The sequence below is a fragment of the Pseudorca crassidens genome, chromosome 13, assembly GCF_039906515.1.
Source record: "Pseudorca crassidens isolate mPseCra1 chromosome 13, mPseCra1.hap1, whole genome shotgun sequence".
Lineage (NCBI taxonomy): Eukaryota > Metazoa > Chordata > Mammalia > Artiodactyla > Delphinidae > Pseudorca > Pseudorca crassidens.
Window position 1 is genome coordinate 60,508,234 of NC_090308.1, and position 10,938 is coordinate 60,519,171.

At 36.9% G+C, this 10,938-nt stretch overlaps 1 pseudogene; it reads left to right on the forward strand.

Moving 5' to 3' along the window:
* The first annotated feature begins 9,882 nt into the window (after positions 1 to 9,882).
* On the forward strand, positions 9,883 to 10,315 carry LOC137205034 (COMM domain-containing protein 6 pseudogene; annotated as a pseudogene).
* The last annotated feature ends 623 nt before the right edge of the window (positions 10,316 to 10,938 follow it).

Sequence of the window (10,938 nt, forward strand, 5' to 3'; positions counted from 1 at the left end):
CTGTTTTTGTGTATTAATTTCAAACGTGATCTATGACCTTTCTCTGAGTGATAAAATTTCATTTTACTTACACCACCCGCCTCCTTTTTTTCCCCTTTCAATATAATTTTTATCACTTTTTATTTTCTATATTGGTTAACTTATCATTTTAAATAATAATGCTTAAAATTTTGTTGATTTATCATTTATAGATTATCCCTTTTTCTTCCTTTCTATATAGATGACCTATTACTTAAATTACAAGGAAATAGTACTTTTGTCAAACTTTGGCACGAATGCCTGTGTAGAATTTTCTTTTTCATTCTGCACTCCTTTCCAACAGCTGCCTTAGAAACAAAGGCAAATTTTGTAAATCTTTGCATGACTGAAAATATCATTATTTCACTTTTATCCTTAAATGAAAAAAAATCTCGGTTGAAAATTATTGCCTCTCTGAATCATCATGTGCTGGTTTTGAAAATCTTTAAGTAATTCTGATTCTCCATCTTTGGATGTGATCTCTTTTTATTATTATTAATTGTTTAGGATTGTCTCTTTAGCATAGTATTCTGAAATGTCGTAACAATATACTTTGTTTTGGATAAAGATATTAAGTATACTGGTACTCTTTTTGGTTCTTTCAATTTGTAAATGTATACTCTTTAGTTTTGAAAAAGTCTCTTTTTAAAAAATATTTTTTATGCCCATGACATTCCTTCTATTCTCTTACGAAACTCATATTAATAGGCTGAGCTCTTGGTTTGATGCTCTTAGTTCTTAGCTTTTCTCTCACATTTGCCATCTTCTTGACATTTTTCTTTACTTCTAAAGTTCTGTAGAAATTTTTGTTTCAACAATGTTATTTTAACTAAGAGTTCTTCCTTCTAAATATCATCCATTTTTATTGATGCAAAAACTTCTATCTCCCTGATGTGTTAATTTGCATTTTGTGTTTAATTTTGAAATGTTCTTGCATTTCCTGCATTATCTTTCCTCTGAATTTCTTTTCTGGGTTTGCTTACTTGGCCTCCCTCTTATATTCTGGAGACTTTCTGAATATGCTTCATGATTCTTGGTGACCATTCTTATTTAACAACGAGGCTCTCCAATTTTGGTTGGAAGCTCTGTGATCTCTGTGCTTGTAATGAGTACTCCTCACTCTTGTGAAATTGGCCCAAATGGCAGCCAGTCACCCAGGCCCCCCAATTTCAATGCAGGGAAGTTTACCTCTGGAATATTTTAATATCTACAGAAAAAAATTCTCTAATATTCTACCTGAGGCCTGACCATTGGTTTCTAGTAATCTGTGCAAGGTGGGGCAGAGGTCTTGGAATCAGGCTATTATGTGTACAGTGGGTCAATAATTACTCTAAGTATGTGCCTCATTCTTGCTTTACTAATGTACCTTATATTCCAGTGATTTTATTTTCACCTGTTACCAGTGATTAAACCTTCAGTTTCTGGCCTCTCGGGGTGGAGTACCTGAAGACTTGTATTCAGTATGTGGGAGCGGAGGAGGAGAGGTGAGGGTACTGAACATAGAATTTCAAGCTACCTTCTCTCTCCTACACCCACTCCCCACCCCTGTTTTCTTCTCTGTAATTTTCTGCCAACCTCTGAATCAGATCTTTCCAAATCCTATGCTTTGCTGGGATAGTGAAAGGGCTGGTGGTAGAAACCAGCTAACTTTTTATCAACTTCCCCCCCCTGCATGGCAGGAGCCTGAGATTCTAATTACCAATGTCATTTTGCTGCTCTAGCTGCTAAAATCTTTCTGAGATCTCTTGTTTCTTAATCTTGGAGCTGATAAACATGTGTTCAATATGGTATTCTCAACTTGAAGCTGTGTACTATAAACTATAAACTATGTAACATTTACTGAGCACTTATGTACCAGACATTGTACTAAGCACTTTATTTCATGTAACATTCATAATTTCCATTTTACACATGAGGAAACCAACAATCAGAGAGATAATAAAGGATGGTATAATTATAAGATGTCCAATACAAATTTTTACTCCAATGAGAACTGAATTTAACTTTGAAAATGTTTAATCAACTATAAGAAAATAGACAATGAGAGAATGTCTTTCATCCCACCAGACTAGCCTGAGCTAATGTCAAGACTATGTGAATGTCTTCTTATGATAAGTTTATATCCTAGACATTTTAGATCTAATGAGTGACAGAAAGTATCACTTCTAATAAATATGGCAAATTTGGAAAAGAACAGATAATTTATTATTTTGGATTTTTTCAAGAGTTACTGAGAGCTTATCTAAAATACACACATCCTTTGCAATGTGACTCTGTCATAAATATTACCTTCAAGGGTTGAATTCTTATCAGAGTTCATTAATGAGTGAAAAATGTGCTGTAACTTAACATAAGAAAGCTATAGACCACAAGATATAAATGAATAGAAGAAATTTTCTAGCAAGGAAAAGGATGCAAATGTCCTGGGATCCCACTCCCAGCAAACTCAGTCCATTTTCTTCTCAAACAAAAAGAATATTGATCTCATTAAACAGAATGCTTAAACCTCGCACATTTAGTGATAGACAGTGCTCAAACCTTTGTGTGCATTTCAAGTCTTCAGAATAGCTATAGGCTTACAAATATCCAGCTACTTTAAAACAAGTTTTCTTTAGCATTTATAAGAAATGCATCAAAAGTCTTTCATCAACAATAAAAGATTTTTTCCCCTAAGGTAAAAGAATAATCAGCTTGATTCTTGCTTCCTTACTCCTACTCTTGCAATCAAACAAGATAGAACCAGACTTGAGAGGAAGGTGTGTGTTACCTTCAGGGACCTTTCCTTGTAGAGCGGAAGAAGAGCTCTCCTCCATCCTATGTTTAGGAGCTATCCTTCACAGACCCTGGAGCTAGAAACACTGGAATTTTGTACTATTCTTTTGTACTATTTTTTTGACTCAATACTGTCTCTCCAGTGGACAGCTTTTTCTTGAGGGGGAGTAGGGAGAGGATCTGACATAAGTTATTTATTTGTTTGTAACTTTTTATTTTGATATGCTTTCAAGCTTACAGAAAGTTTTCAAGAACAGTACAAGGAACTAGGAATATCCATATAACCTATACCATACCCAGATTCTATTATTTACATTTTGTCCCATTGCTTTCTCTCTATGTACTTGCATATTATTATAATTTTTGTGAATCATTTGAAGGTAACTCAGAGAGACGAATTTTTACCCCTAAATAATTCACTGTGTGTTTCCTAAGAATGTGTTTATTCTCCTACCTGTTGACAACATAGTTATCAAAATGAGGACATTTTCTTAACCTTTTTTTTTTTTTTTTTTTGCAGTACGCGGGCCTCTCACTGTTGTGGCCTCTCCCGTTGATGAGCACAGGCTCTGAACGCACAGGCTCAGCGGCTATGGCTCACGGGCCCAGACGCCCCGTGGCATGTGGGATCTTCCCGGACCCGGGCACGAACCCGTGTCCCCTGAATCGGCAGGCGGACTCTCAACCACTGCGCCACCAGGGAAGCCCCATTTTCTTATTTTTTCCCTCTTCAAGATCCAAATCAGGAACATGGATCACATTTATTTTTCATGTCTCTTTGGTGTCCTTTAATTTGGAACAGATCCTCAGCCATACTTAGTGTTTTTTGCCTTAAATTTTTGAAAGTTACAGATCAGCTGTTTTGCAGAATATCCCTCAATTTGCATTTATCTGATGTTTCATTGTTATTAGTTTCAGGCTATGCATTTTTGCCTGGAACTCCACTGAAATGATATTTTAGCTTTCTCAGTGAGTCATATTGTGGCACACAACTCAGACTGCACTAATATTAGTGATATTAGTTTTGATTGCTTGGGTAAAGTGGTGTCCACCAGGTTTCTCCATGATAAACTCACTATTTCCCCTTCCTAATCAACAGGTAACTGTGGAGAGATACTTTGAGGCTATGTAAATATACTGTTCATCAAACTTTTATGTACTAGATTTGCTATCCACTAATGGTTTTCTGACTCCATCGTTCTTTCTTCATTTTTTGGTCTGAATTCTACTGTAAAAAGTTCATTTCCTTTCCCCCCTCCTTTATTTTGTTTATTTATTTATTTATTCATTCATCTATTTATTTATGTCAGTGCAGTCATGGATTTTTATTTTACTCACCAGGTTATAATCCATTATTATCAATATTTATTTTGGTGGTCAAACTGTCCCAGATTTGACCAGTGGGTGTCTTTTTGAGCTGACTCATGTATTTGTTTGACTTGTCCCTTTATCTTTACTTCCTTACTTTCTGTCACATCAAGGCTTGTCTTGTACTTCCCATGCCTTAGCTCTGATATCATCTATTTTTCCTAGGAATCCTGGTTCCCTTTAGTGGAGAATGGAATTTATAAACCAGGATCTGAAAAGTAGGCATGCCATTGCTACTGCTGTGTTTTTGTTCCTCTGCCTTCTCAGTGAATAGAATGAAAAAATATCATATAGGTGTGTAAATGAGAAACCTTGCTCTAATTATCATCGATATATTTATGTTTGTTCAAGCCTAGAATACACAAAAGGGAATTTTAGAACTGATAAACTGCAAAGCAAACTTATTAACTAGAGTTTTATATTTCAGTTTTCTTTTTGAGGTAAAATCATAAAGGATACAATTCAATGAGGTCTGAAAAGAATAATATACTCATACAGCCCATTCTCTAACAAGTTATAGAAGATATTCCTCACCGAAAAGTTCTCTAATCCCTCTTCCTGGTCCAGGCACTCTTCCAAACCCTGAGAAAACTACTCTTCTGTTTTCTTCACTTTAGATTGGTTTTTGCCTTTTTGAGGACTTCAATCAATATAATAATGTCTATATTATATATAAACTCTTTTTACCTGGCTCTTTTGTGAAATAAAATGTTTTTGAGATTCACATGTTGTTACATATATCAGTACCTCATACCTTTTAATGGCTCAGTAATATTCCATTGTATGAAATACCGGTTTATCCCTTCTCCTACTGATGGACAAGTTCATTATCAGTGGAATGTATGCCCCCTCTCCCTCAACTTTTATTGATGATGGAGTTATTACATGTGTATTCCTTGGGAGGTGTGGTAGAAACATGTCCCCTTTTCTTGGCTGTCCATTTTTCAAATCCCTTTTGTATTTTAAGAAATATCCCACCCTAGAATCTTGGTGGGATACAGGGCCCCAGCTTGCAGTACAGCAGCCAATGGAGGAAAAACTTTCCTTCCCCTGACCCCTGGCATTAAGAGCTCTGGGCAGGTGATAATAGCTCAGCAGACTGAATTCTTCTGGCAGGAACATTGACTCTGGGGTAGTAAATACGAAGATGGAGGGGCAGTTTTAAACTTAGTTCTAGTTGCAGTGTAGAACAATGACTGCAGTGGCAGCCGGTGGTTTCTGCAGTAACACCCAGTGGCAGTGGTGTCTTACAATGCTCAGGGCAGTGGAGCTAATGGCTGCTTTCTGAACAGATTGGTTCTGCAGAGTGACCTCACCTGATGCTCTCTGCCTCTCTTTGCTTGGTTTCTGCCTATTTGGGGAGCCCGAGTTCCAGTTTTCCTAATAATTCTTAATATCCTACGTCCTTCCAGTAAGTTAGACAGCATTGATTTCTCTTCCCTGAAAGTAGGAACCCTAACAGTTACAAGACTCAAGGACAAAGTTCTCAGGGACAGTTTGTAGCCAATAAATAGAACTTTCGGTAAATGAAAATCCAGTGCATCTCTTAGTCTTATTACTTAGGTAGCAATAGCGCTAACTTCTTAGTCAGCTGAAGCAGTAAGTCAGGTAAGTATATTTAACATAGAATGGTCTAGAATTTATTCTATTATTAGGCATGGAATGATGAAATTTATAGATTATTGTAAATGGTGTATGGTAGCAAATGACAAAAGATGTATCCTAATTCTTGCATACAAATCATCAGTTTTCATCAGAAATATTAGAAGTAGAGAATTATTAACAACATCAATCATTCTATTTCTTTCATAGGACACTATAATATTACACGCACTCTAAAAATTCTATCAGAAAATGATACTACAAGTTAAAGAAATATGTATTGGTTTTCTGGCAAAAATAGCTCAGCCTATATATATATATATATATGTTTTTTTTTTTTTCTCTATGAAGTAAATTGTGGGCACTTGGAGTTGTACGGTGGCAGTCTAGCTATTATGGCCCTCTGCTACCAAAGCGTAACCTGGCTGGATGCTAACAGTAAGAACTACCATTTGCTTTACTACTTATACTTCTACATAGTGTAGAATATTTTTGCTAACATTAATTGCCTCTTTAGCTCTTTTAGGACATTAATATTGAGATACAGCATAGAATGGAAGGCTACTAGAGAGACACAGGTGTTGGGAAAAGCAATTAGGCATAAATAACATTAAACATTGTGTTTTTTTTTTTTTTTTTTTTTTTGCGGTACGCAGGCCTCTCACTGTTGCGGCCTCTCCCGTTGCCGAGCACAGGCTCCGGACGCGCAGCCTCAGCGGCCATGGCTCATGGGCCCAGCCACTCTGCAGCATGTGGGATCTTCCCGGACCAGGGCACGAACCTGTGTCCCCCGCATCGGCAGGCAGACTCCCAACCACTGTGCCACCAGGGAAGCCCTGTGCTCATTTTTCTACAATATTGTAACTAGTCTCTTAAAGTCCATCTCCCAGAAAATAAGACAGCTTTAAAACTTTTAAATCTAAATTAACTTAGTTCATGGGCACATATTGATGCTGTTTCATACAGAATTGACTCAGATGTGAAATCAAGATCACAGCCCTGATGGAGAGGGGGATGTGAGTAGCAAATCAGTGTTTTTAAAAAGTTCCCCAGGTAATTTTAAAGTACAGCCAAGGTTAAGGACCTGTATGCTAACCTATGGCCTCAGGGTCTCATTTTCCACCCTAAACTGCTTTTCCCCAAAAGAATTATGGTGTTAGATTTTTTAAATAGAGAAAAAAAAATCATCTTCCATTTTAACTTTGTAAATGAAGACGATTTTTAAAAAGCTATTTAATAATATATTATTACAGAAACACTCTAACTGTCCTAGAAGAGCAAATAATCTACTTAAACATTTAATTACTTAAGAACCACTGATTGACCAAATAGATCACATTTTGTCACATAATACATTTTCTGGGAGTTTTTACTTTTAAGATAAGGTTAGACAAGTAATGTCAGTGAATGTCCCCACAGCCATTCCTGAGAAGGTGAAAGCCCTTGCGGTCAGATGTATCTTCAACTTAGAGCAAAATTACATTCCTCCTATCTACTTTGACCCAAGTCTTTTGTAATTGATTTGCCCTCTGGGAGAAGTATTAGGAATGCTGATAAGCTGTTCCCTGTTTCCTTTTAGCTGCTTGACACCGCTTCACCTTCATTGACCAAAGTCTTCTGGATGATTCTATAGCTACTGACAATCACAAAAAACTGCCTTGGGAAAGTCATGTTGAGAATAAAAATGTATTTCCTCTTCAACTTCTCAACTCTGCAGTTGGAGTGGGGAGGTGAATTATGTGAGAGAGATATATATATTTAAATACTTTCTGCTACAAATTGATAGTTAAAATTCTGAAAACCAGGAAAAATGCTTGTAGCTTTTTTAGTGATGACCTTTCATGAACATCTCATTTTTTCATTAAATTTGCTTTCTGATAATACCAGGACTAATAATGTATATACACGAGTTAGGAATAACTATAAAAAGTATTCTGTTTTTACATCGAAGTAGGGTGGAATGAAGAAAAAGGTGATCTCCTTTCCCTTGCAATACAACGTCCCAACACCAAGCTTTCAGCCTGCTCTGTCCAGAATGGCACCCAGAGGAGGGGGAGGGGAGGAAAAGAGCGCCCCTTACTACTCAGGCATTAGCAACCCCCCTTCAAGTGACTCCTCAAACAAAGTGAAGCTAGAGAAAGGTTTCTCTAGGGGGACTTTGGACCTTCCGAGGTAACTCTTTCACTCTGATTTCCCTTTAACGAAGCAGGTGAAAGGCCATTTGGCACCAGCCGGTTCCTTTTACCCCAGCTGCCTGTGATGAGCGCGGTTGCCAGGCAACCAAGTCTCTGGCTCTCTCTGTGCCTACATCAGGCTAGGAAATTTGGAGGTTTTTAAAGCTGTTTGTTGCAGACAACTTCCACTGAAATGCCTTTAGCTTTTTTAGAACTATTTTTTAAGTCCTTACAGTACAACTACATTATCTTTTCTAATTTTCTCTCCTTTGTAGAAGAGACTATTTAGAGTGTATATGGCTATATTTCCACAGGAAAATATCAAGACCTTGACTTCAAAATCAGAAGTGATTTACATTTTAAAAGAAGAGCAAATGAGCATCACAGCTGCATTTCATATGTTTCTTCCTGTCAGCTTAATTTCTTTCATTTTCTCTCTTCTCCCCTTCTTTTGCTTTTAAAATTTTTATTGGCTTTCCTTTTTTTCTTCATTACACCCCACTTCAACGTGTTTCTTTGATATCTTTCTTATTCTCCCCAGTGTCATGAACTCTGTTATTAATGCATTCATCTTTAATCAATTGCTAATCTCATGAATTTGAAGTGAATCAAGCCTTTCTGTACAAGCTCACTGGTTCATATTTTCTTCTTACTTCTGAACTCCTTTCATCATCATCATTCTTCTTCTTCTTCTTCTTCTTCTTATTAATCTGTGGCTAGAGAGGGTTAAGGGGAAATAACTGACAAATATTCAGAGTTGTTATGTGGACTTGTCTTGTTCCTAGCAGAGAAACCTGCATCATTGCTCTCTGAGCCTCCCAGTGTCCCCTCTCTGCTTGTATGGAGGCCCTCTTGGTACATTCCATTAGCCTTGAACCCACAGAGTTCTCCAAGTATTTTGGTCCTACGTTAACCTGGGACATTCTCTTACATACTTAATGTTATGAAGATATTATACTGAGTGCCATTCCATTTAAAAAGACATGAAATGGGTGTGCTTCCTTTTGTTCTTTGTCTCTGAGTCTGGCAATAACATAAAATAAATTAGAGCAAATTGGTCTGGCTAAGCTTTTAATCTGCTCCTGCAAAAGGAGAAACACCTGGTAATGAGACAAGAAAAAAGGTCAAAGTTCTCCTGGAAAGATGTCCACTCAAGACAGCAATGCATTTCAAACCTGAACACCTTTTGGTGATCCCCACTCCCATCATAAAAAACAAGCCCTGATATTTGTTTATCATCGTGAGGTACCAAGTAGTTTAAGGATTTTGTTTTGTTTGCTCACTAAGAATTTGGTATTATATAGACGTGGACCTGCTCAACGTCATTGCCTGAAAATCCACTGTTGCAGATAAACTCATCTGTTAAAACTGTTAAAATGAAAAATGGGCTTAATGGTTAATATCCTTACAATTTTGATTTTGAGTTAGTAGGTATGCAACCAATCACATATATTTCTGGAATTTATGAGTAAAAACTGTTCTCCCTCTATGACTCAGTATGATATTCCATATTTGCTATGGAAAGTATAATAGAAGAGTTACATCCTTTTCTGTATGATAAAATCAGGGTACTGTGTTACAGTAGGCCAGAAAACAGGGGGTATGGGTTTTACTCTGAGTTCAGTCCCTAGCTATCTTTTTGACTTTGGGCAATTCCCTTAATCTTGGTCTCAGTTCCCTCTTCTGTAAAGTTGGATTCTCTGAGATATATTCTGCTGTAAAATTCTATTATTGAATTTTAAAACCACTAACCTTTTCAGTGAGTCTGGTTTAGGAAAGTGATGATATAACGTTTGTTCAAACTGGTAAAGTTTTTAAGTGAAAAAGGTATTTAAACCTCCTTGTATTTGTTAATTGAGCTATTTTTTTACTTAGACATGCAAGTTCAAAATTTATATCTCTTTTCAACTCTATAGCCAGTGGTTAATAAGTACAATTTCTGGGGTGGTGGGATTCCGGGACGCTGCTATGGAGGGGTGTAGCGAGCCACAGCTGGAGGCTAAGGCCAAGGTCACCAAGCAGCTAATAGATTTTCAGTGGAAGCTGGGTATGGCTGTGAGCTCAGACAGCTGCAGATCACTTAAGTATCCTTATGTTGCAGTGATGCTCAAAGTGGCAGATCATTCAGGCCAAGTAAAGAACAAATCCTTTGAAATGACAATTCCACAGTTTCAGAATTTCTACAGTTCAAGGAAATTGCTGCAGTTATTGAAACTGTGTGAAAACTGATTGCTTTGTTGATGAATTGCTACCATCATTCTAAAATCATGGACTTTACTTTCTGCGACAAAACTGCCTAAGGATCAAATGATATTTATTGAATGAAAATTACACTTTTGGTTTTCCATTTTTTTAAATAATAAAAAAGAAAATGAGACAAACAGGAAAAAAATAAGTACAATTTCTAGAGACTGGGTACACTTGAATCTGCCTTCACCATTTATTAGTTGTGGGTCACGGGCATGCTCCTTCATGTCTTTGTGCTCAGTTTACTCACCTGTCAATTGGGAATAATAACAGTATCTAAAACACAGGGATATTGTGAGGATTCAGTGAGATAACTCACTTAAGCCCTGAGCAAATGACTAGAGCATTAGCATATTTTTGATACGTGTCAGCTTTTACTGTCACCTTGCTGTCACCAGCTATCCCATGCTATTATCACTCCATACTTTATTAGTGTAATAATAGCCTCCTAGTTTTAAAGTCTCTTTCTTAAGGTCTGTTCTATACGTTTCCCAGCTTAGACTGCCCAAAACACAACTGTCATAATTTTACTCCGCTGCTAAAAACTATGGCAACAGATTTCAATGAACTTATATGCAGTAGAATTGAGTATAAATTAGTCCGACATATAAGGCTCTCATTAATATATTGGTTCAATTTATCTTCCCAGACTCATTCGATTACTTTCTCATATATAAATGCTCTGCCTGAATGGATCTCCCCAAATGTCCCTGAGAACAAGTGCTCTGCTCACCCATATTAAGCAATAAGGGCAGAG